Source organism: Nicotiana tabacum, chromosome 3 (assembly GCF_000715075.1).
Source record: "Nicotiana tabacum cultivar K326 chromosome 3, ASM71507v2, whole genome shotgun sequence".
Taxonomy (NCBI): Eukaryota; Viridiplantae; Streptophyta; class Magnoliopsida; order Solanales; family Solanaceae; genus Nicotiana; species Nicotiana tabacum.
Genome location: NC_134082.1, coordinates 140,894,871 through 140,917,092, shown reverse-complemented (window position 1 = coordinate 140,917,092; position 22,222 = coordinate 140,894,871). Strand labels below are relative to the sequence as shown.

The 22,222-nt window shown below is 40.5% G+C and overlaps 1 long non-coding RNA gene across 2 annotated transcripts in view; it reads right to left on the bottom strand.

Moving 5' to 3' along the window:
* LOC142179517 (uncharacterized) overlaps positions 1–22,222 on the bottom strand; it is a 75,905-nt gene that overhangs the window by 16,529 nt on the left and 37,154 nt on the right. The gene's annotated exons all lie outside the window — the stretch shown is intronic.

Below are 22,222 nucleotides of genomic sequence, written 5' to 3'. Positions count from 1 at the left end.
GTTGATAGGTAAGATTTTGATATAGGGGTTGGAATGGAATTCCGGAAGTTGGAGTAGGTCCTTTGCGTCATTTTTAACGCGTGTGCAAAATTTTAGGTCATTCGGATGAGGTTTGATAGACTTTTTCATCGAAAGCGGAATTTGGAAGTTTTTGGAATTCTTAGGCTTGAATCCGATATCAAATTGGTATTTTGATGTTGTTTTAAGTGTTCCGAATATTGGAACAAGTTGTAATGATGTTATGGGATATGTTGGCATATTTGTTTGAGGTCCCGAGGGCCTCGGGTGAGTTTCGGGTGGCTGAACAGATCATTTCATGTTGGAAAAAGTTGCAAAAAAACTGTTGTTGGTGTGGCAGGCTTTTGGACTTCACGTTCGCAATGGATGTCCCGCATTCGCGAAGGGTTGGGATGAGAGGCAGTAGAGTTTGCCTTCGCGTTCGGGAAGGTGGTCCCGCGTACGCAAAGTGCTGAGGTTAGCAGTCATCCCGTTCGCGAGGGTGTTGCTGCGTTCGCGATGAGTTGAGAAGCTAAGGCTTCGCGTTCGCGTGCATGGGTCACATTCGCGATAAAGGAAAAGGTGGTCAACATAAGTTTGTTCTTAGCGAACGCGAGGCGTTGACCGCGTTCGCAAAGAAATATCGTGATATAACGACCCGACTTGTCATTTTGCATTTTAGAACCTCGTTCCCTTGAATTAAACTTCCCGTGCTTGCATTGACTAATTTATGACTTGCGGGGATGGCCGGTTCAGGATTTGGAAGAGTTTGGAGTGAAATATGCCCATTTGATTCCTTAGGATTTTCTTAAATGGCTAAGTTTGACTTTGGTCAATATTTTGAGCAAACGGGCCCTGATTCGTGATTTGACGGTCCCAGAGGGTCCGTAGTAAAATATGGGACCTGGGCGTATGCTCGGAATCAAATTTCGAGGTCCCTAACCCGAGTAATGAATTTTTATTAGAAATTGTTAATCTGAAGTTTTAAATATTTAAAGAAACTAATTAATGATTGATTTCATGGGTATCAGGATCGTATGTTGGTTCTAAAGCTCGGTACAGGTCCAATATATCATTTAAGGCTCGCCTGTAAAATTTGGTGTCAATCCGAGTAGTTTAAGGGAGTTTTGTCCCATTAGAGAAAAATTAAGAACTTGAAGTTCATAAGTTGATTCAATTGGTTTTAGGGGGTGATTCTTAGATTTAGCGTTGTTTCGGGCGTTCCGACGGTTCGAGTAGGTCTGTTTCTTGATTTCAGTCTTGACGATATGTTTGGGCAGGGCCCGGGAGCCCCGAGCATCAATCGGGCGAGGCTCGAGTTAAGTTGAAATTTTTGAGAAGTGTTGAAGCTGCTGCTTCCGTCATAACCGCACCTGCGGTTAGTAGACCGTAGGTGCGAGACCGCAGATGAGGCCCTAGGAAGGCCAGGCCAAACCGTAGAAGCAGCTCTCGAACCGCAAAAGCGGCCTCAAGACCGCAGAAGCAGTCCTAGCCCTTTTAGCACCTTTTCGTATGTGCGGGACTGCAGATGTGGTCCCCTGACCGCAGATGCGGGAATCGCTGAAGCAGGGAGATTTATTTAATGCATGTTCTAAGTCATTTTCGACACTTTTCACTCCTCCATTGGCGATTTTGGGAGCTTTTGCAAGAGGGCTTCTACTTGGCATCTTGTGGTAAGCTTACGCCACCTATTCTTAGTTTAACACTTGTGTTTTAGGTAGATTAAACACTAGGGTTAAAGTAAAATATGGGGTTAGAGCGAGACCTAGGATTAAACACTAGGTTTAAAGTAAATCGGAATCCCGGCACGTAAGCCTAGGCTCAAATTTTAGGAAACTTGTGTTAAAGGTTGGGAAATTGCTTAAATAGCTAGAATTCAATATTGTGAGTCTATATTGACTAGTTCCTACCTCATTTAACTAGTTAAAGATCGATCGACTCCGAATTGAGGGCTTGGACTCGTTCTTGGTATTGGAAGTGCACTTTGGAGCGAGGTGAGTCTCCTTACTAACCTTGTAAGAGGGAATTGTCCCCATAGGTGTAATAATTGAATTAATTGCTATTATATGTGGGGGCTACGTATGAACTAGGTGACGAGAGTCTATGTGTAGCTACTATTATGTTAAGTCCGGGTAGTGTTGGACCCAAAAGCATGCTCTGCGTGGTATTCTTGTAACTTGATGATAAATTTGGATTCATCTAAATCATATTGATTAAGGTAAATAAGACTAGTAGAGGAACCTTATCTTGCTTGGTCTTTTAAAAGAGGATTTGAATATTCCTGTGAACAACTACTCCTCAGATATATATTATTGTCTGCTTGTTATGAGTTATTTATATTTGACCGCATTGCACGTGTGATTCACGAGCCGGGTAATAGATGCATCTAGGGTTCGAGCCGTTCGACCCTCGGTAGTGCACAATTTACTTTTATGTTAGATCGGGCCGTACGTCCTCAGTGTTGCTTGCGCATGCTTTACTTAGTATTTCTCTATGGACTGAACTTTATATATGCCTTGAAACGTAAATGGATACCCATGATATAATTTGGAAGAAGAATTGTTATTCCTCGCCATACAATGCTAATAAATTGTGCTATCCATGCTTATAACAGATTCTTTCTCATATTAATTGACCATAGTAAGTATCAAGTTAACCTATCAGCTCTACTTCTTCGAAATTAGACGGGATACTTACTGGGTACATATTGTTTATGTACTCATACTACACTTATGTACTTAATTGTACAGGATCTGAGATAAGTGTATCTTGTTATCAGTCTGGCGCGCATCCCTGAGCGAATTTCGAGACTTCCAAGGTGAGCTGCTCCCTTTCTGTGCCGTTCAGCAGCTTGATAAGGTCTTTCTTTACTCTTGATATATATTCTATCCCGGACAGTAGGATAGAATTATTCTTTTGTACATTCTACTAGTTGCCCACTACTCGTGATACCAGGTCTTGGCACACACATTAGTAGATAGTTCTTTTGGGTTGTATAATTGTTATTACATATTGCTTATCATCACCTATTTTGAATTGCACATTAAGAAATGCTGTAACCGTTTCGGGTAAGTAAAATATGAATTTACTAATACTTCTGCATTGGCTTGCCTGACAACGGTGTTGGGCGCCATCACGACCCTTGGTAGATTTTGGGTCGTGACAACATGGTATCAGAGCACTAGGTTCACATAGGTCTCACAACATGGGCAAACCTAATAGAGTCTTGCGGATCAGTACAGAGACGTCTGTATTTATCTTCGAGAGGCTATAGGGTGTTAGAAAAACTGCTCTTTATTCATTTCCTATAGTGCAGTGGTGGTTGTGTTAAATTTCCCTCTTCTATTCTCTCACAGATGGTAAGGACACGCACGACTGATGTTTCAGACCCGGGCAGAGCTGTTTCCCTCGTTGCTAGAGGCCGAGGCAGAGGCCGGGGGAGGGCACCGGCCCGAGGTAGGGGACCAGGGCATCCTATAGTGATCCTAGTAGTACCACCAGCAGATCCCGCGGGAGATCCTATCATCGAGAAGCAGGGTGAGGTTCCCGCAACAGATCCCACCCTAGCGGACATTATGACAGCACCGGGATTCCGGGAGGTCATGGGTCATATACTGCGGTTCTTGGATTCTATGACTCATGCTGGTTTATTTCTAGCAGATCCAGCTACATCACAGGCAGGAGGGGGAGCACAGACCCCTATTGCTTAGGCTCCCGGACATGCAGTTGCAGTGTATCAGACTCTGGCTGCACTACCCGCAGATAGGGCTCCGCTAGTTGCTGCAGTGGCACCCCAGCCCAGACCAGCTGCGGATGGTGATCCACAGAAGTTATTGGATAGATGGACTAGGCTTCACCCTCCGGTCTTCGGGGGCGAGCGTCATGAGGATGCCCAGGACTTCATAGATAGGTGCAGGGATAGACTGCACAATATGAGGATATTGGAGTCGCACGAAATTGACTTCACTACTTTTTTGCTTGAGGGCAGGGCCCGTAGATGGTGGCAGTCCTATGTTCTAGGCATGCCAATAAGTTCTCCTCCCATCACTTAGGGTCAGTTCGCATAGTTGTTCTTGGATAGGTACATTCCACCCTCTGATAGGGAAGAGTTACGGTATCAGTTTGAGCATCTGAAGCAGGGTCAGATGTCTGTGACCGATTATGAGGCGAGGTTTTCTGAGTTGTCTCGCCATGCACTCACGATAATTCCTATAGATGCAGAGAGAGTGCAGAGATTTATTGGGGGGTTGCACCCCAATATTCGAGATGGCATGGCTCGAGAGGTGGAGATGGGTACTGAGTATCAACTAGTGGTAGAGATTGCTCGCATGAATGAGGGGTATTGCAAGAGGGGTAGAGAGCAGATTCAGCAGGACAAGAGGGCCTGGTTTTCGGGAGAGTTCTGAGGCACCCCAGTTAGGAGTAGAGGTCACTTTGGGAGGGGTCAGCCCAGCAAACCCCCATATTCAGCACTACCACCCCTCCCCGAGGTGCTCTAGTGAGGCCTTATTTCAGTGCGATGCCAGAGAGTTCATATCGACCACCAGTTATTCAGGGTTCCTCTGGTGGGTATTCTGGTCATCATTATTCTTCCAGTGCTCACTTCAGTGTCGTGCCAGAGAGTTCATATCTCCTACCAGCCATCCAGGGTTCCTCCAGTGGGTATTCGGGTCAGCAGGCTAAGACTTCAAGGTAGCAGGAAATGGTACCGAGAGCGTGTTACGAGTGTGGAGATCCGGGTCACATGAAGAGGACCTACCCCAGACTTTGGGGCAAGGTAGTGCAGTAGAGTCAGCAGCATATGATTTTAGCACTGGCTTCCCCGACACCTAGGGGTGGAGGGTAGATGGGTAAGGGCCATCCTAAAGGTAGAGGCCAGGAAGGGAGAGGTCAGCCAGCCACTGCTCAGTCTGGTGGAGGCCAGCCAGCCGGCACTCCAGCCAAATTCTATGCCCTTCCGGCTAGGCCAGATGCATTGGCCTTAGATGCCGTCATCACAGGTATTATTTTTGTCGGCATTAGAGATGCTTCAGTATTATTTGATACAGGTCTACTTATTCATATGTATCATCTCTGTTGTGGATCGGATCTACCGGTCTTGTGTGGTTACACTTTGTGTTTTTGAAACTAGAGCAGATCTCATGTTACTTGATATAATCGATTTTGAGATCATCCTAGGCATGGATTGGTTCTCTCTGTATCACGCCGTCCTGGATTGCTATGCCAAAATTGTTACTTTAGCGATGCCAGGGTTGCCGAGGTTGGACCGGAAGGGTTCCACAGTTCATACATCTAGTCGGGTTATTTCTTTCCTGAAGGCTCGGCAAATGGTCGAGAAGGGGTGTTTGGATTATTTGGATTATGTTTGAGACACCACTGCAGAGTCTCCGAAGATTGATTCAAATCCAGTAGTTCGAGAGTTTGCCGATGTGTTTCCTTTTGATCTACCTGTCATGCCACCAGATCGTGATATTGATTTCTGCATTGATTTGGCTCCAGGCACCCAGCTTGTATCTATCCCACCGTACCGTATGGCTCCGAAAGAGTTGAAGGAGTAGCTTGAGGAGTTGTTAGCAAAGGGGTTTGTTAGACCAAGTGTGTCACCTTAGGGTGCACCAATGCTATTTGTGAAGAAGAAGGATGGAACTATGCAGATGTGCATGGATTACTGCTAGTTGAACAAAGTCACCATCAAGAACAAGTATCCATTGCCTTGTATCAGCAATTTGTTCGACCAGTTGCAGGGTGCTAGGGTGTTCTCCAAGATTGACTTGAGGTCCGGTTATCATCAGCTGAATATTCGGGACTCGGATGTTCTGAAGACTGCATTCTGGACTAGATATGGCCACTATGAGTTCCTAGTGATGTCCTTTGGCTTGACTAATGCCCCAACAACATTCATAGACTTGATGAACAGGGTATTCAGGCCTTACATTGATTCATTTGTCGTTGTCTTCATTGACGACATCTTGATATACTCCCGTAGCCTAGGGAGCACGAGCAACATTTGATGGTAGTGCTTCAGACCTTGCGAAAGTAGAAGCTATATGCTAAGTTCTCCAAGTGTGAGTTCTGGCTAGTGTCAATGGCATTCTTGGGGCATATTATGTTAGGAGAGGGTATTAAGGTGGACCCCAAGAATATTGAGGCAGTTCAGAGTTGGCCACGTCCTACTTTGGTGACTGAGATTAGGAGATTCCTGGGGTTAGCAGGTTACTACAAACGATTCGTGCAGGGCTTTTCAGTTATTGCATCACCTCTAACTAGATTGACCCAGAAGGGTGCTCCTTTCCAATGGTCCGATGATTGTGAGGCGAACTTTCAGAAGCTCAAGATAGGCTTGACTATAACACCAGCCCTTGTGTAGCCTTCCGATTTAGGGATGTATATGGTATATTGCAATGTTTCGCGCATTGGATTGGGGTGTGTATTGATGTAGGAGGGGCGAGTTATTGCATATGTCTCGCGCCAACTTAAGGTTCATGAGAAGAATTATCACATGCACGATCTAGATTTGGCCGTGATTGTTCATGCTCTTAAGATATGGAGGCATTATCTGTATGGGGTGTTATGTGAGGTTTATACAGATCATCGCAGCTTACAATATTTGTTCAAACAGAGGGATCTTAATTTGAGGCAGTGCAGGTGGCTTGAGTTACTAAGGGATTATTATATCACAATTCTTTTCCATCCGGGCAAGGCTAATGTGGTCACGAATGCCTTAAGTAGGAAGGCAGAGAGTATGGGAAGCTTGGCATTCATTCCAGCGGAGGAGAGGACACTAGCCTGGGACATTCTGTCCTTGGCTAACAGACTTGTGAGGTTGAATATTTCATAGCCCAATCGAGCTCTTGCATGTGTGGTTTCTCAGTCTTCATTATTTTGCGGTTCTCAGAAAGACAGTGCTTCAGGGAGGTGCCAAAGAGGTTTCTATTAGCGAGGATGGTGTTTTGCGACTCCAAGGTCGTCTATGTTTTCCTAATGTCGATGGTATAAGGGAGAGGATTCTAGAAGAGGCACACAGTTCGCGGTATTCCATCCATCCGGGAGCTACGAAGATGTATTGTGACTTGAGATAGCATTATTGGTGGCGGAGGATGAACAATGACATAGTGGAGTATGTGGCTATGTGTCTGAATTGCCAGCAGGTCAAGTATGAACACCAGAGGCCGGGTGGCCTACTTCAGCAGATGCCTATAGCAGAGTGGAAGTGGGAGCGCATTACCATGGATTTCGTAGTTGGGTTGCTGCGGACTTTGCGGAAGTTTGATTCAGTGTGAGTCATTGTCGATAGATTGACCAAGTCGGCACACTTCATACCGGTGGTGACTACTTATACTTCGGAGAGACAAGCTCAGATTTACATTCGGGATATAGTCCGGTTGCACGGTGTGCCTATTTCCATCATATCAGATAGAGGCCCTCAGTTCACTTCACATTTCTGGAGAGCTGTTCAGGGTGAGCTGGGGACCCGCATGGAGCTTAGCACGACATTTCATCCATAGACCGACGAGCAGTCGGAGCGGATAGTTCTAATTTTGGAGGACATGCTTAGATCATGTGTGATTAACTTTGGAGGACAGTGGGATCAGTTCTTGCCCTTGGCAGAGTTTGCGTACAACAACAGCTATCAATCCATCATAAAGATGGCTCTATATGAGGCATTATATGATCGACATTGTCGTTCTCCTATCGGGTGGTTTGAGCCTGGTGAGGCTAAGTTATACAGTACAGATTTGGTACAGGATGCCTTGGACAAGGTATTAGTGATTCAGGAAAGGCTTCGTACAGTTCAGTCCAGACAGAAGAGCTATGCAGATCAGAAGGCGCGTGATGTTTCATTCATGGTTGGCGAGAAGGTCCTCTTGAAAGTCTCGCCAATGAAGGGCATTATAAGATTCGGGAAGAAAGGCAAGATGAGCCCAAGGTTTATTGGCCCATTTGAGGTGTTGAGGCGATTTGGGGAGGTTGCTTACAAGCTTGCATTACCCCCCAGCTTATCGGGAGTTCATCCGATATTTTATGTATCGATGCTTCGGAAGTATCACGCCGACCTGTCCCATGTGTTAGAATTCAGTACTATTCAGCTGGACGAGAGTTTGGGTTATGAGGAGGAGCCAATTGTCATTACTGATAGACAGGATCGCCAGTTGAGGTCCAATAGGATTTTTGTGGTAAGAGTCCAGTGGAGGGGCCAAGCAGTCGAGAAAGCGACCTGGGAGTCCGAGGAGGACATGCAGTGCAGATATCCATATTTATTCAGCAGCTCAGGTACTTTTCTATGTCTGTTCAAGGACGAACGTTTGTTTAAGAGGTGGAGAGTGTAACGACCCGACTGGTCGTTTTGCCTTTTAGAACCCTGTTCCCTTGAATAAAACTTCTCGTGCTTGCTTTAACTAATTTACGACTTGAGGGGATGGTGGGTTCAGGATTTGGAAGAGTTGGAGTAAATTATGCCCATTTGATTCCTTAGGATTTTCTTAAAAGACTAAGTTTGACTTTGGTTAATATTTTGAGCAAACGGACCCAGCTTCGTGATTTGACAATCCCGGAGGGTCCGTAGGTAAATATGGGACCTGGGCGTATGCTCGGAATTGAATTACGAGGTCCTTATCCCGAGTAATGAATTTTTATTAGAAATTGTTAATCTGAAGTTTTAAATATTTAAAGAAACTAATTAATGAATTATTCCATAGGTATCGGGCTCGTATGTTGGTGATGAAGCCCAGTACAGGTCCGATATATCATTTAACGCCCGCCTGTAAATTTTGTGTCAATCCAAGTAGTTTAAGGGCGTTTTGGCCCGTTAGAGAAAAATTAAGAACTTGAAGTTCATATGTTTGATTCAATTGGTTTTACGAGTGATTCTTAGATTTAGCATTGTTTCGGGCGTTCCGAAGCATCGAGTAGGTCCGTTTCGTGATTTCAGACTTGACGGTATTTTCGGGCGGGGCCCGGGAGCCCCGAGCGTCAATCGGGCGAGGCTCGAGTGAAGTTAAACTTTTTGAGAAGTGCTGAAGCTATTGTTTCTGTCACAACCACATCTGCGGTTGTTGGACCGCAGATGCGAGACTACAGATGCGGTCCATCTATCGTAGATGCGGCCCAGGGAAGGCCAGACCAAACCGCAGAAGCAACTCTCGAACCACAGAAGCGCCCTCAAGACCGTAGAAGCGGTCCCAGCCCTTTTAGCCCCTTTTTGTAGATGTGGTCCCTTCTCGCAGATGCGGTCCCCTGACCGCAGATGCAGGAATCTCTGAAGCAGTGAGGTTCATTTAATACGGGTTCTAAGTCATTTTCGACACTTTTTACTCCTCCATTGGCGATTTTGGGAACTTTTGGAAGCGGTATTCTACTTGGCATCTTGAGGTAAGCTTACCCCACCCATTCTTAGTTTTACACTTGTGTTTTAGGTAGATTAAACACTAGGGTTAAGATAAAATCATGGGGTTAGAGCTACACTTAGGGTTTTAATAAAACTTAGATATTAGAAATCATATATTATTGATCCTTAGGTTATAGAGAACAACTTCCTTTGAAAAATTTCGGAATCCGGGCACATGGGCCCGGGGTCAGATTTTAGGAAACTTGTGTTAAAGGTTGGAAAATTGCTTAAAAGCTAGAATTCAATCTTATGAGTCTATATTGACTAGTTCGTACCTCATTTAATTAGTTTGGGACCGTTCAACTCCGAATTAAGGGCTTGGAGTCGTTCTTGGTATTGGAAGTACACTTTGGAGCGAGGTGAGTCTCTTTTCTAACCTTGTAAGAGAGAATTGTACCCATAAGTATAATAATTGAATTAATTGCTATTATATGTGGGGGCTACGTACGCACTATGTGACGAGAGTCCGTGTGTAGCTACTATTATATTAAGTCCGGGTAGTTTAGGACCCAAAAGCATGATCTACATGGTATTCATGTAACTTAATTATAAATTTGGATTCATATAAATCATGTTGATTAAGGTAAATAAGACTAGTAGAGTAACCATATCTTGCTTGGTCTTTTAAAAGAGGATTTGAATATTCCTGTGAACAACTACTCCTCAGATATACATTATTGTTTGCCTCTTAATGAGTTATTTATATTTGACCGCATCGCACGTGTGATTCACGAGTGGGGTAATAGATGCATCTAGCGTTCGAGCCGTCCGACCCTCGGCAGTGCACAATTTACTTTTATGTTGGATCGGGCCGTACGTCCCTCGGTGTTGCTTGTGCATGCTTTACTTAGTATTTCTCTGTGGACTGAACTTTATATATGCCTTGAAACGTAAATGGATACCCATGATATAATTTGGAAGAAGAATTGTTATTCCTTGCCATACAATGCTAATAAATTGTGCTATCCATGCTTATAACAGATTCTTTCTCATATTAATTGACCATAGTAAGTATCAAATCAACCTCTAGGCTCTACTTCTTCGAAATTAGACGGCATACTTACTGGGTACATATTGTTTATGTACTCATACTACACTTTTGTACTTAATTGTATAGGATCTGAGACAAGTGTATCTGGCTATCAGTCTGGTGCACATTCCTGTGCGGATTTCGAGACTTCCACGGTGAGCTGCTCTCTTCCTGTGCCGTTCAACAGCTTGATGGGGTCTTCCTTTACTTTTGTTGTCTATTCTATCTCGGACAGCAGGATAGTATTATTCTTTTGTACATTCTACTAGTTGCCCACTACTTGTGATACCAGGTCTTGGCACACACATTAGTAGACAGTTCTTTTGGGTTGTATAATTATTATTACATATTGCTTATCATCACCTGTTTTCAATTGCAAATTAAGAAATGTTGTAACCGCTTTGGGTAAATAAAATAAGAATTTACTGATACTTCCGCGTTGGCTTGCCTGACAACGATGTTGGGCGCCATCACGACCCTTGGTGGATTTTGGGTCATGACACGTGAATAGCTGGGCACAATGTTTAAAAGAACATCTCCGCGATTTTGGTTCTACGTTTCACAATTGTTAAGTGATTTTGGAGCTTTTTAAAGGAGATTGAAGAGCGAATCAAGGGGAAACACTTAGAGGTAAGATTTATGGACTTAATACTCAATCCTAATGTGATTTCTACCTAATTAAACATGGCAATTATGGAATCTAAAGCCTAAAATTAGAAGTTAGGGCTTGGAAATCGGAGACTTGAATCTAGGAATTTGATGGGTCATTTGTGGTCAAATTTTGATGTATTTGATATGTATGAACTCGTGACAGTTTATGGATTCTAGTTTTGTGATTTTTATCGGAATCAGAGACGTAGGCTCGGGGGTCGGGTTTGGCCAATTTCGAGTTTTTTGATGTAAATTGATTATTCTCGAGTGGGCTTTGTTCCCTTAGCATATTTTGATGGTATAAATCTATTTTTGAATATATTTGGAGCATCTAGAGCCGATTCGAGAGGAAAAAGCATCGCGGGCTAGAGTTTGGACCAGATAGAGGTATGTAATGATTGTAAATGCTGTCATGAAGATATGAAACCCCGGATTTCAAATCGTTGTTCTACTTTGATCGGAATGTGTTTTCCCCATTGCATCGCTTGAAAAAAATTTCATGTAATTGGTAAATTTTATTTTCAAAATTAAACTCATTCTTTATGTTTGATATATTATTTTAATATGAAAATTTGAAAAAATGAGAAACAGAAAAAGTGAAAAAATAAAAGGATGATCAAGACAAGTCTTCTACTGTTATGAAAGCTTTACATAATTTAATTAAGATGAAATTCCTTAGAAATATTATCATATGTAAGTGATTTTTATTATTTCATGGTGGCTTCTCGATATATAGTAATTTATAAAATATATTTTTAATTTATATTGGATCGCGTAGTTTTTGATTATTCAAATCATCATGTAAACAATAAAAAAATATACTAGATACCCAATATTATTATTTTTGTAGCTATATGTTTTACGGATTAAAATATTTAATATATATTCTTACTCTATATTTTATATATTAAATTAAATAAAAAATAAATTTAATTATTGTGATGACCTCTTTACTTGCTTTTAATTGAATTTTGTGTCTCCGAGGCCTTGAAAACCTCATTTAGAGTCGCCTCGATTTGCATGCGCAATCCTGGCGGGTATCCGAAAAGCTTAAATATGAACATCTGTGAAAAATGATAAAAATATTTGTTATAAAAATGAGTAAATTTGACTTCGGTCAACATTTTGGGTAAACGGACTCTGACCCGTAATTTGACGGTTCCAAAGGGTTCGTAGGAAAATATGGGACTTGAGCGTATGCCCGAAATCGAATTCCGAGGTCCCAAGCCCGAGAATGAATTTTTGAAGAAAATTATTTTCTGAAATTGCTTAAGGAAACATGAAATGAAATCTGATTAGAATGTGATGGTATCGGGCCTGCATTTTATTTTCGGCGCCCGGTACATGTCGTATATATTATTTAAGACATTCCTATAAAATTTGGTTAAAAACGGATATCATTTGACGTGATTCGGATCTAAATTGCTAAATTTGATACTTGATGAAGTTTGAGAAAAACTCTTTGATTTTGAGGTTTGATTCGTTTTTATTTTGGCGATTTGATCGCACGGATAAGTTCGTATGATATTGTTGAGTTAGTACGTATGTTTGGTTAGGAGCCCTGAGGGCTCAGGTGTGTTTCGGATGTGATTCAGGAAGTTTAAACTTAAGAAAAAGTTGCAGAATTTCTGCTACAGGTGCTCAGTCCTGTTGTTCATCGCGATCACGTAGTCACTCTCGCGATCGCGTAAGGTAAATGGGGACAGGGGTGATTTGTCTATCGCGAACGCGGAGCCGCAGTCGCGAACACGAAGCTTTGGGGGATTTTCTCATCCCGAAAGTGACCTGTGTGACGTGAACGCGTATCGTTAATTGGAGGGGGCTGGGATTTTGGTCGTTCTTCTAAGCGAACGCGTAAGCTTTTCCGCGAACGTGAAGGTCAGAGGGGTCAACCCTTCGCGAACGCGTGAAAGAACTCGCAATCGCGTAAGTCCATTACTAGCAGCCCTTCGGGATCGCGGCAACGTTCTCGTGAACGCGCTGAACATTGTCGCCCAGCACTTAAAACAGTAGCCATTTCGGGATTTATTCAAAGTTTCATAACTTTTTCACTTAACTCCAAATTGGGCGATTTTTGAAAGAGGATTTCACCACAAATTCATAGGTATGTAATCTTAGACTCATTTTCCATCAACACCCACTAGATTTCTAGGCCTAAAGCATGTGAATAAGGGTAGAAAATTAGGGATTTGGGTAGAGTTAGGGCCTTTTGATTATTCATGATTTAGACCTCGTTTTGGGGTCGGATTTAAAAAACAATTATATATTCGGGCTCATGAGTGAATGGGTAATCGGGTTTTGGTTTGAACCTAGGGTTTTGACCATGTGGGCCCGGGGGAATTTTTTGACTTTTTAGGTAAAACTTTGAAAAACGCATTTTTATGCATCGGGGTTGATTCATGTAGCGTTTATTGATGTAATTAGGTAATTTGTGACTAGATACAAGCGAATTGGAGGTGGAATCAAGGGGTAAAGCTATAATTGAACTTTGTGTTATGTTCGTGACATTGAGGTAAGTGTTTGGTCTAACCTTAGCTTGAGGGATTAGGAGTTGAGTCCTATTTTCTATGTGGTAATTGTTGAGTACGACGTATAAGCATGGTGACGAGTATTTATACGTTGGTGTCAAGCATGATCGTGAGTCTTATATTGTGATTTTCATGATTTCGTTGCATTATTCATGCCTTGGTGAAGATTTATAATTGTTGTATAAGGTTTGTGGAAAGAATTGTGACCTATGAACATTGAGGAGCGTTGGCTCAAGTTGCATAATGAATTGTGAAAGTATAAGTGATAGTTGAACTTTTAGAGCATTGGCTCGAGTTGTGAAATGAGTTGTGACGGTATAAGTGATAATTGAACCTCTAGAGCATTGGCTCGAGTTGTGAAGTAAATTGTGAAGTAAAAGTGAGAAAGAGGAAATATCATTATGTTGTCACCCTTGCCAGGCTATCGTTGATTTATTTGTTATCTCCCTTGCCGGGATGTGGATGTTATTGATGTTGTTCCCTTGCCAGGATTTAATTGTTAACTTGTTGCTCCCTTGCCGGGATTCTTATTGCAAATTTCCTTTATTTCCTTGCCCTATTGTTTGTGATTGTTGTTTGGGTGAGGAAGAGAGTTAAAGCACGAAGGGTGATGTCGTGCATTGTTTGTTTTCTGAGGAAAGAGTGTAAAGCATGAAGGGTGATGTTGTGCCGCACGATGTACCATTCCGTGCAATTTATATTGATTCTTATGGTGAGGACGAGAGTAAAAGCATGAAAGGTGATGCCGTGCACTTGTCTTTGATTTTCCTGATTCTTGCTGATAATTGAGTTATGATGTCCTTTACATTTATTTACTGATTTTCTGTTGTTATTTGATTTTATTTCGATGTTATAGATTTCCTTACCCTATTTGCCTTGTGATTGTTGTTTGGGTGAGGAAGAGCGTAAAGCACGAAGGGTGATGCTGTGTATTGTTTGGTGAGAGAGTGTTAAAGTATGAAGGGTGATGCCGTGTATTGTTTTGGTGAGAGAGAGTAAAAGTACGATGGGTGATGCCGTGCACTTGTCTTTGATTTCCTAATTGTTATTGATAGCTGAGTTACGACTTCTCTACACTAAATTCCTGGCTTCCTGTTGATACTTGTTGTACCCCGCAACATGATTTCCCCTTCCTATTTTCAAATGAACTGTTGTGATCCTCATATTTATTTGTTGCTCTTTCGTTACTACTCGATGTTTCCCCGCAACATGTTTTCCCCCTCCCATACTTGATTGTATATGACCGTTGCTTTCTGTACTTCTTTTCTGCTGTAAATAGTTAAATTGCACAGGTTTATTTGGTAGTCTGGTCCTAACCTCGTCATTACTTCGCCGAGGTTAGGCTAGGCACTTACCAGCACATGGGGTCGGTTGTGCTGATACTACACTCTGCCCTCTTTTGTGCAGACCCCAGTATTGTAGACTTCGGACCGCAGTGGGATTGTTGATTCTTGCTCATCAGGCGACCCGAGGTAGTCCTGCAGACGTCCACAGGCCTTGGCGTCTCCTTATATCTACTATTCTTGTTTCTTACATGCATTTCAAGAGACGGTGTTGTATTTATTTCTTTCAGACCTTTAATTGTAGTATTTTTAGACCGTCTGTGAAACTGTGACACCAGTTCTGGGTAGTCGAGACTCAAACAGTTGTATTAGATATTCCTGTTCAGATAACTTATTGTTTCTTTTTTTCGCTTGTGTTGAATTCCGCTTTGTAAATGTTATTATTTTGAAATTGTTAATGAATATAAAATTGGTAAAAAGGTAAATTGTGCAATAATTGGCTTGCCTAGCTCACATTAGTAGGCGTCATCACGACTCCCGAGGGTGGAAAATCCGGGTCGTGACAATTATATATATATTCAAAATATATTCAAAATTTTGATAAAAAGGTAAACTTTTTGCTTGCAAAACTATCAAACAGCACAATACATCATAGCATTAAAAAAAAGTTGTTGTTAAATATTTTTAACCTTGTTTTCTTTCCAAATGGAATAAAATAACTCTTTTGAATGAAAGGAAATATTGCAAAGGCACAACACCGGAACTCTCGGAGGAAAAATAGTATTGCTTTCACATGCTTTATATGGAAAAATTATATGGTTTAGCTAACTTATATATTGTATTTATCATTAATAGATATACTTTTAAAAAAATTGCTATGCATAGCAATATTTGAATGTTATAACAATTTACTTGTAGTACTGAAACAAGAGATCAATTATTTTGAACTGAACGCTAACAACATAAGCTCTCGTAACTCAGTTGGTTAGAACACCCATTTAGTAAGAGGGCGGTGTTGAGATTGACTCTCATCGTGAGCATTTTGTTTCTTAATTTTTTTTTTGTATTTCTATATTTCGCCTTGGTTGTACGCATTGTGAAATACATGTTATATTTGTTGCGCTAAATATAAATTAGGCAAACTATAGTTACGAATGGTAATTAAACTCTAAACCATAGTGTTTTGTGAAAATTCCTTTATTATCATCATAGTTCTTTATTGTTCGAGTGACATTAAGTAAAATAAAAACTGAAGATTAATTAGAAAAAATTAATGCTTAGAATTTAATTTTGCAAGTAACGGGTTCATGGGAAAAACGCATGAAACAGTTGCTATAAAAATATTGAGAAACATACTACTTCTTTAATCCCCCTTATTCACATAGTGACTTTAATGCATTTGAGTGAAGCAAAAATGACAACATCACAAATCTTTGTCCTTATGACTTTCATGGTCTTCGCCTTTGCATCACTAGGTGGGTATTTTCTTTTAATTGAATTAGCAAAAGTTAGTACTAAATTTATAATATCAAAACTCATTTATTTTTCTAATCAATGAAAAAAATTAATTATGCCTGTAAATATTTTTAATTTCTACCAAATTAATGACAATACTTGTCATCATGTTCTTTAATTAAACTTATGATGCCAAACATTTTTAATGATTATGATTATTCATTAAAATTCAGTATCCAATGGATTGTTTAAAACTATTTAAAAAAAAGTATTTAGAGGTGTTAGTGGTTTTCTTGTAACTTCTTGAATTCATCAAGCGAAATACATTTGTGAATAAATTGAAAAATATGAAGTAAACAAAAGAATCTTCATTTTGTTTGATTTTAATCATTTATGTTAATGAATCATCAACTCTTAATTTAAATATTTGAACTCATGCAGAGTTGACAGCTGGGCAATGTTGGCTTTTTGTTCACGAAGATTGGGGATCCTGTACAAGTGACGATGATTGTCAGGTTCAGTGTAACAAATATCATGACCGTGCAGCTTTTGTTAAAGGTCAATGTGAAGCTCAAATGAGTGTATGTAGTTGTCAAGCTTGTTCTTACTAACAATATAATAATTTATTGTACTGTTGGTATATAAGTTAACCAGTTAATTACAATTTGTTATTACTTTATTTTCGATGTTATTGTATTTAGAATGCTTATTATAAAAATTACATGTTATCATAAGTAAACTTAACTTAATAGTGATAACCAAAGAGAAAATTTAGAATAAAATATGGTTTTTGTCGTCTTTCATAAACCTTACAATACCAAGGAAGATTTATTTTCATACACTAAATTTTTATCCACTAAATTTCTCCATCTCATAATAATAAAACATTATATGTTGCATTGTGACGATCCCAATTTCTCTCTGACCGCACCTAGTCTCTAAGATTAGGTAAGCTTAACAAACATGCGGAAGTAAATGAAACAGTAATTTAAAAATATTAAAACTCAACAACATATATAAAAGGAAATTCTCTACAACTCAAGGTGTATACAATAGCCCAAAACCCGACATAATTTTATCCAATGTAAAATTTATTTTATATGATAAAAAGGTCGACCAATTTTGCGTTAAAGTTTCGTGCTTTTATAATAGTCTGGATTGATTGAGAAGAGAAAATTAAGAGAAATGTTATTTTCCTATATATTTAGTAGTTTTTAGTTTTAGTTTCACATTATTTATCGCGTAATTATTATAAATTAATATACTTTGTTGCAAATACTAATTAATTCTTCTAAAAAATTACTCATTGAAGTAAAAAAATTATTTTATTCATCATGATAAAGTACCAATAGGATGTCATTTTCCAATTGCCATATAGAAATCACTTGAAGGTCATTGCATTCCGTAACAAAAATTGATTATACATACATACATATATATATATATATATATATATATATATAGAGAGAGAGAGAGAGAGAGAGAGAGAGAGAGAAGAAAGCAAGATAAACAAGAACACTAAGTCTAAGGTTGTGGTTCCAGTAGTAGAAGGCACGAAATTATATTGTCATTGTTTGATCCATCATCATATTTTTCACCAAACCTCTCCTCAATTTCGAGGAGAAAATGGAACATGTAACTCATCATCACATTCTGAGATTTTATTCATGCAATCTTGCTCAAAAGCGACTTGTTTGTCTGAGACCCTGGTATTTTTGAATAATGGGGAGCATCCCGCTGTGATGTTGGTAGTAGTGCTATGAATTTGATCTGTCTCATCCTCCATAGAGTCCAATGATGTGGTCGTTAATAATCTTTCTGGATTAATAACTGAACCTTCGAGTCTGGTTTTCATCTTGTGTCGCCATCCATGTAGAGACTTCCTAACATTCTCTGAAACAATTGTCTTCTGGTATCTGGAACCCATCTGCTCGATCATCGGTGACTCAAGGAATAGTGCAGAAAGATATATAACCAAGGACAAAAGAAAGAGATTACATAGTGTTTTTTAGTTACCTGAGCAACAATAACATAGAGTGGAAATGTGACAAAGCTACACCAGAATTGAGAAATAACCCTGCAGCGAAAGGTTAACAAGGTCCATGCCATAATGAGTGTATCCAGCAACAAGTTAACAAGTAAGTGAGACAAAGATAGGTACCCAGATGACAAGCGAATCACGAGAAAGGTTTGATTTTCTGTGAAACACGATGATCCCTTAATTTCTCACTGCACTAGAAAAGGAAATCAGGATTAGCTCCTATGGAGAGAATTTTGTATCACTGCAAAAGAAAATTACCGCTTTTGTCTTTTCTAAGTATTGGGTGAAAATATAAAACAGACACAAACCACATATGTAAGCCCTTGCTTTGCTCTCTGTCATATTGTCTGACCCAAAGCTCAATATAACTTTGTAGTTTGCTTTAAGAGTTGAAAATTTAAATAAATGTTCTTTAGACTTGTAGAAGTTATGTAGTGGCTTCCAAAAAGCAAAACTATCAAGAGTGTAAAACAAGATAAACACAAGGCAGAAGATGTTACTCGCTTGGAATTTGCCTTGATTTCTATTCTATTACGTACAAGTGGGTCAGCCAGTCCGTCTGGTAATTGATTCTATATTCAAGGTAGGCTATTTCGTCCTAGTTTCCAATTTATCTGTCCTAACAGCGTTCGAAGCCTAACATCCTTGCAAGCTTTGGATTCTTTCCTATCTCTGACCGGGAAAGAGGTTAGCAAGAAAGTGAAACTGAAGTGAAATTGTAATTGCCTCTTCTCCTTCTTTTCCTCTTGTACTTCTGTTCTTCTTATTCTCGTATCCGGGACCGCAGCCCAGCTCAAGGCTAAGCTTTACGGTCCTGCCGCTTTCTCGATCAACTAACCGAACTCTTGAAGACAAGGAAAGGGACTGATTCACAAAGGTGTCCGGCACCGACCCGGATAGATGATGCCCTATCGCACTCCCTTCGATCCGCTATCAATCCGCTTGATCAAACAAACGAAAATAATCAAGTGATGCTTCTCTTTTAGTAGGGAGCTTGGGATGGGCCCAAGTAAAGGCCAGCTGCTAATTCATCTCTTTTTCTGGTATTCCACAAAGGAGGTAGATAGGGTCAGCGAAAGAAGTGGCGAGGGCAGAAGAAAGGGTCTGATCCAAAGGTAAACTCTAAACACATCGCACATGAGATTGACGGCTTTTTGATCGAAGGAGAAGCTAGGGTTCAAGGTGAGGGTGGCGCGTGTGAGTCAACGTTGGCACTTTCAATGTGTGGATAATACCTTTGGCATCCTGGGATAGTATCCCCAGGTACTGATGAGGTGACTCCCGGGTAAAGAAAGTGCTGGCATAAAGGAACTCTCAAAGCATGGGGTTTCGACGCCCGCACTCTATATATTTTCCTGAATTAGCCGGCCCACACTTCGGCTACTAATTATGGGATAAGACCTTACTACTATATAGGATATGTTCCCCTCTCTCCAGTGAGTGCAGTGAAGGACTCTCGCCTCACCCGCCCATTTGACTTATGGCATCATCAACTTGCTTTTCAATCAAAGCGATTTCATAACCATAAAGAAAGACCTCTCTTTCGGGATCAGTCCCGTCCCTAGATGTAGTAGTCAATCAGCGGGACATTCAAAGAAGCTATGCACTCCGGGTTGGTTGGTCCGGAAAGTCATGGGAGAGGAAGGCTAAGTAAAATAATATACTGGTGCTACTGATTATAGAATCTTATGAATCAAGCACGACACACTTTCTATATCTCCTCCGTCTACAAGGTAAACAACTTAGTTTAGGGCTACTTTTAAAACTGCGGATTCTGTAATAAGACCCTATTCATGGGCATTCTCCGACTTAGAATCGAATTCATACCCGGCCTGATCACACAATGATATGCAGTCAATGGAGGGTCTGTGAATAATAATCAGTACCCGGAACTTACATCTATTGGCTAAGAAAGGGAAAACATTCTTAATAATTGTTTGCAGTATCCGAACTAGGAACAATGTTTCCTCATAAGAAACTCTACTTTTTCCCATTGACAATAAGACAAAATTGTTTTAATTTATTATAAGCAACTCTACCTCAATCAGAAAACTAAGTTCCCAAGTTCTTACTAGTGACCAAATGTATGTTGCCATCTCAAATGTGTTATGCATATGATTCACCCAGAAGAGCAATCAATAAGTCATATATGAGGCAGCTATATCATTGACCTAAATTTAATTAGATATAACGACCCGGCTGATCGTTTAATGAGTTACCACTCTATTTTTCCATTTCTAATTCTTATTGTATTGTTCGGCTGTATTATGTGCTCCCGGGTTGGTTGGTTCGGGTTCAGAGAGGTTTTGGTAAGGTTTGAGACACTTAGTATCTTTTAAGTAAGCTTAAGTTGGAAATGTCAACCGGATATTGATTTATGTAAAAAAGGGCTCGAATGTGAATTCTGATGGTTCGGATAGCTTCGATAGGTGATTTGGGACGTAGGAGAGTGATCGTAATGTGTTTTGGAGGTCCTGAGTAGATTTAGGCTTGAATTGGCGAAATTGGAATTTTTGCGTTTTCCAGTTAATAGGTAAGATTTTGATATAGGGGTCGGAATGGAATTTCGGAAGTTGGAGTAGGTACTTTGCGTCATTTTTGACGCGTATGCAAAATTTTAGGTCATTCGGACGAGGTTTGATAGACCTTTTGATCGAAAGCGGAATTTGGAAGTTTTTGGAATACTGAGGCTTGAATCCGATGTCAAATTGGTATTTTGATGTTGTTTTTAGTGTTCCGAAGTTTGGAGCAAGTTGTAATGATGTTATGGGATATGTTGGCATATTTGTTGAGGTCCCGAGGGCCTCGGGTGAGTTTCGGGTGGCTGAACGGATCATTTTATGTTGGAAAAAGTTGCAAAAAAATTGTTGTTAGTGTGGCAGGCTTTTGGCTTTCACGTTCGCGATAGATGTCCCGTGTTCGTGAAGGGTTAGGATGTGAGGCAGTAGAGTTGGCTTCGGTTCACGAAGGGCTGAGGTTAGTGGTCATCCCATTCGTGAGGGTGTTGCCCCATTCGCGATGAGTTGAGAAGCTAAGATTCGCGTTCTCTTGCATGGGTCGCATTCGTAATGAAGGAAAAGGTGGTCAACATAAGTTTGTTCTTCGCGAACGCGAGGCGTTGACCGCGTTCGCGATGAAGGATCGTGATGTAATGATCCGACTTATCATTTTTCCTTTTAGAACCCTATTCCCTTGAATAAAACTTCACGTGCTTGCTTTGACTAATTTACGACTTGCGGGGATGGTGGGTTTGGGATTTGGAAGAGTTTGGAGTGAAATATGCCCATTTGATTCCTTAGGATTTTCTTAAAAGGCTAAATTTGACTTTGGTCAATATTTTGAGCAAACGGGTCCGGATTCATGATTTGACGGTCCCGGAGGGTCCCTAGAAAAATATGGGACCTGAGCGTATGCTCGAAATCGAATTCCGAGGTCCCTAGCCCAAGTAATGAATTTTTATTAGAAATTGTTAATCTGAAGTTTTAAATATTTTAAGAAACTAATTAATGATTGATTCTATGGGTATTGGGCTCCTATGTTGGTTCTAAATCCTGGTATAGGTCCGATATATCATTTAAGGCTCGCCCGTAAAATTTGGTGTCAATCTGAGTAGTTTAAGGGGGTTTTGGCCCATTAGAGGAAAATTAAGAACCTGAAGTAAACTAAGTTTGATTCAATTGGTTTTAGGGGGTGATTCTTAGATTTAGCGTTGTTTCGGGCGTTCCGAAGGTTCGAGTAGGTCTATTTCTTGATTTCAAACTTAATGGTATGTTCTGGCGGGGCCCGGGAGACCGAGCGTCAATCGGTTGAGGATCAAGTGAAGTTGAAATTTTTGAGAAGTGCTGAAGTTGC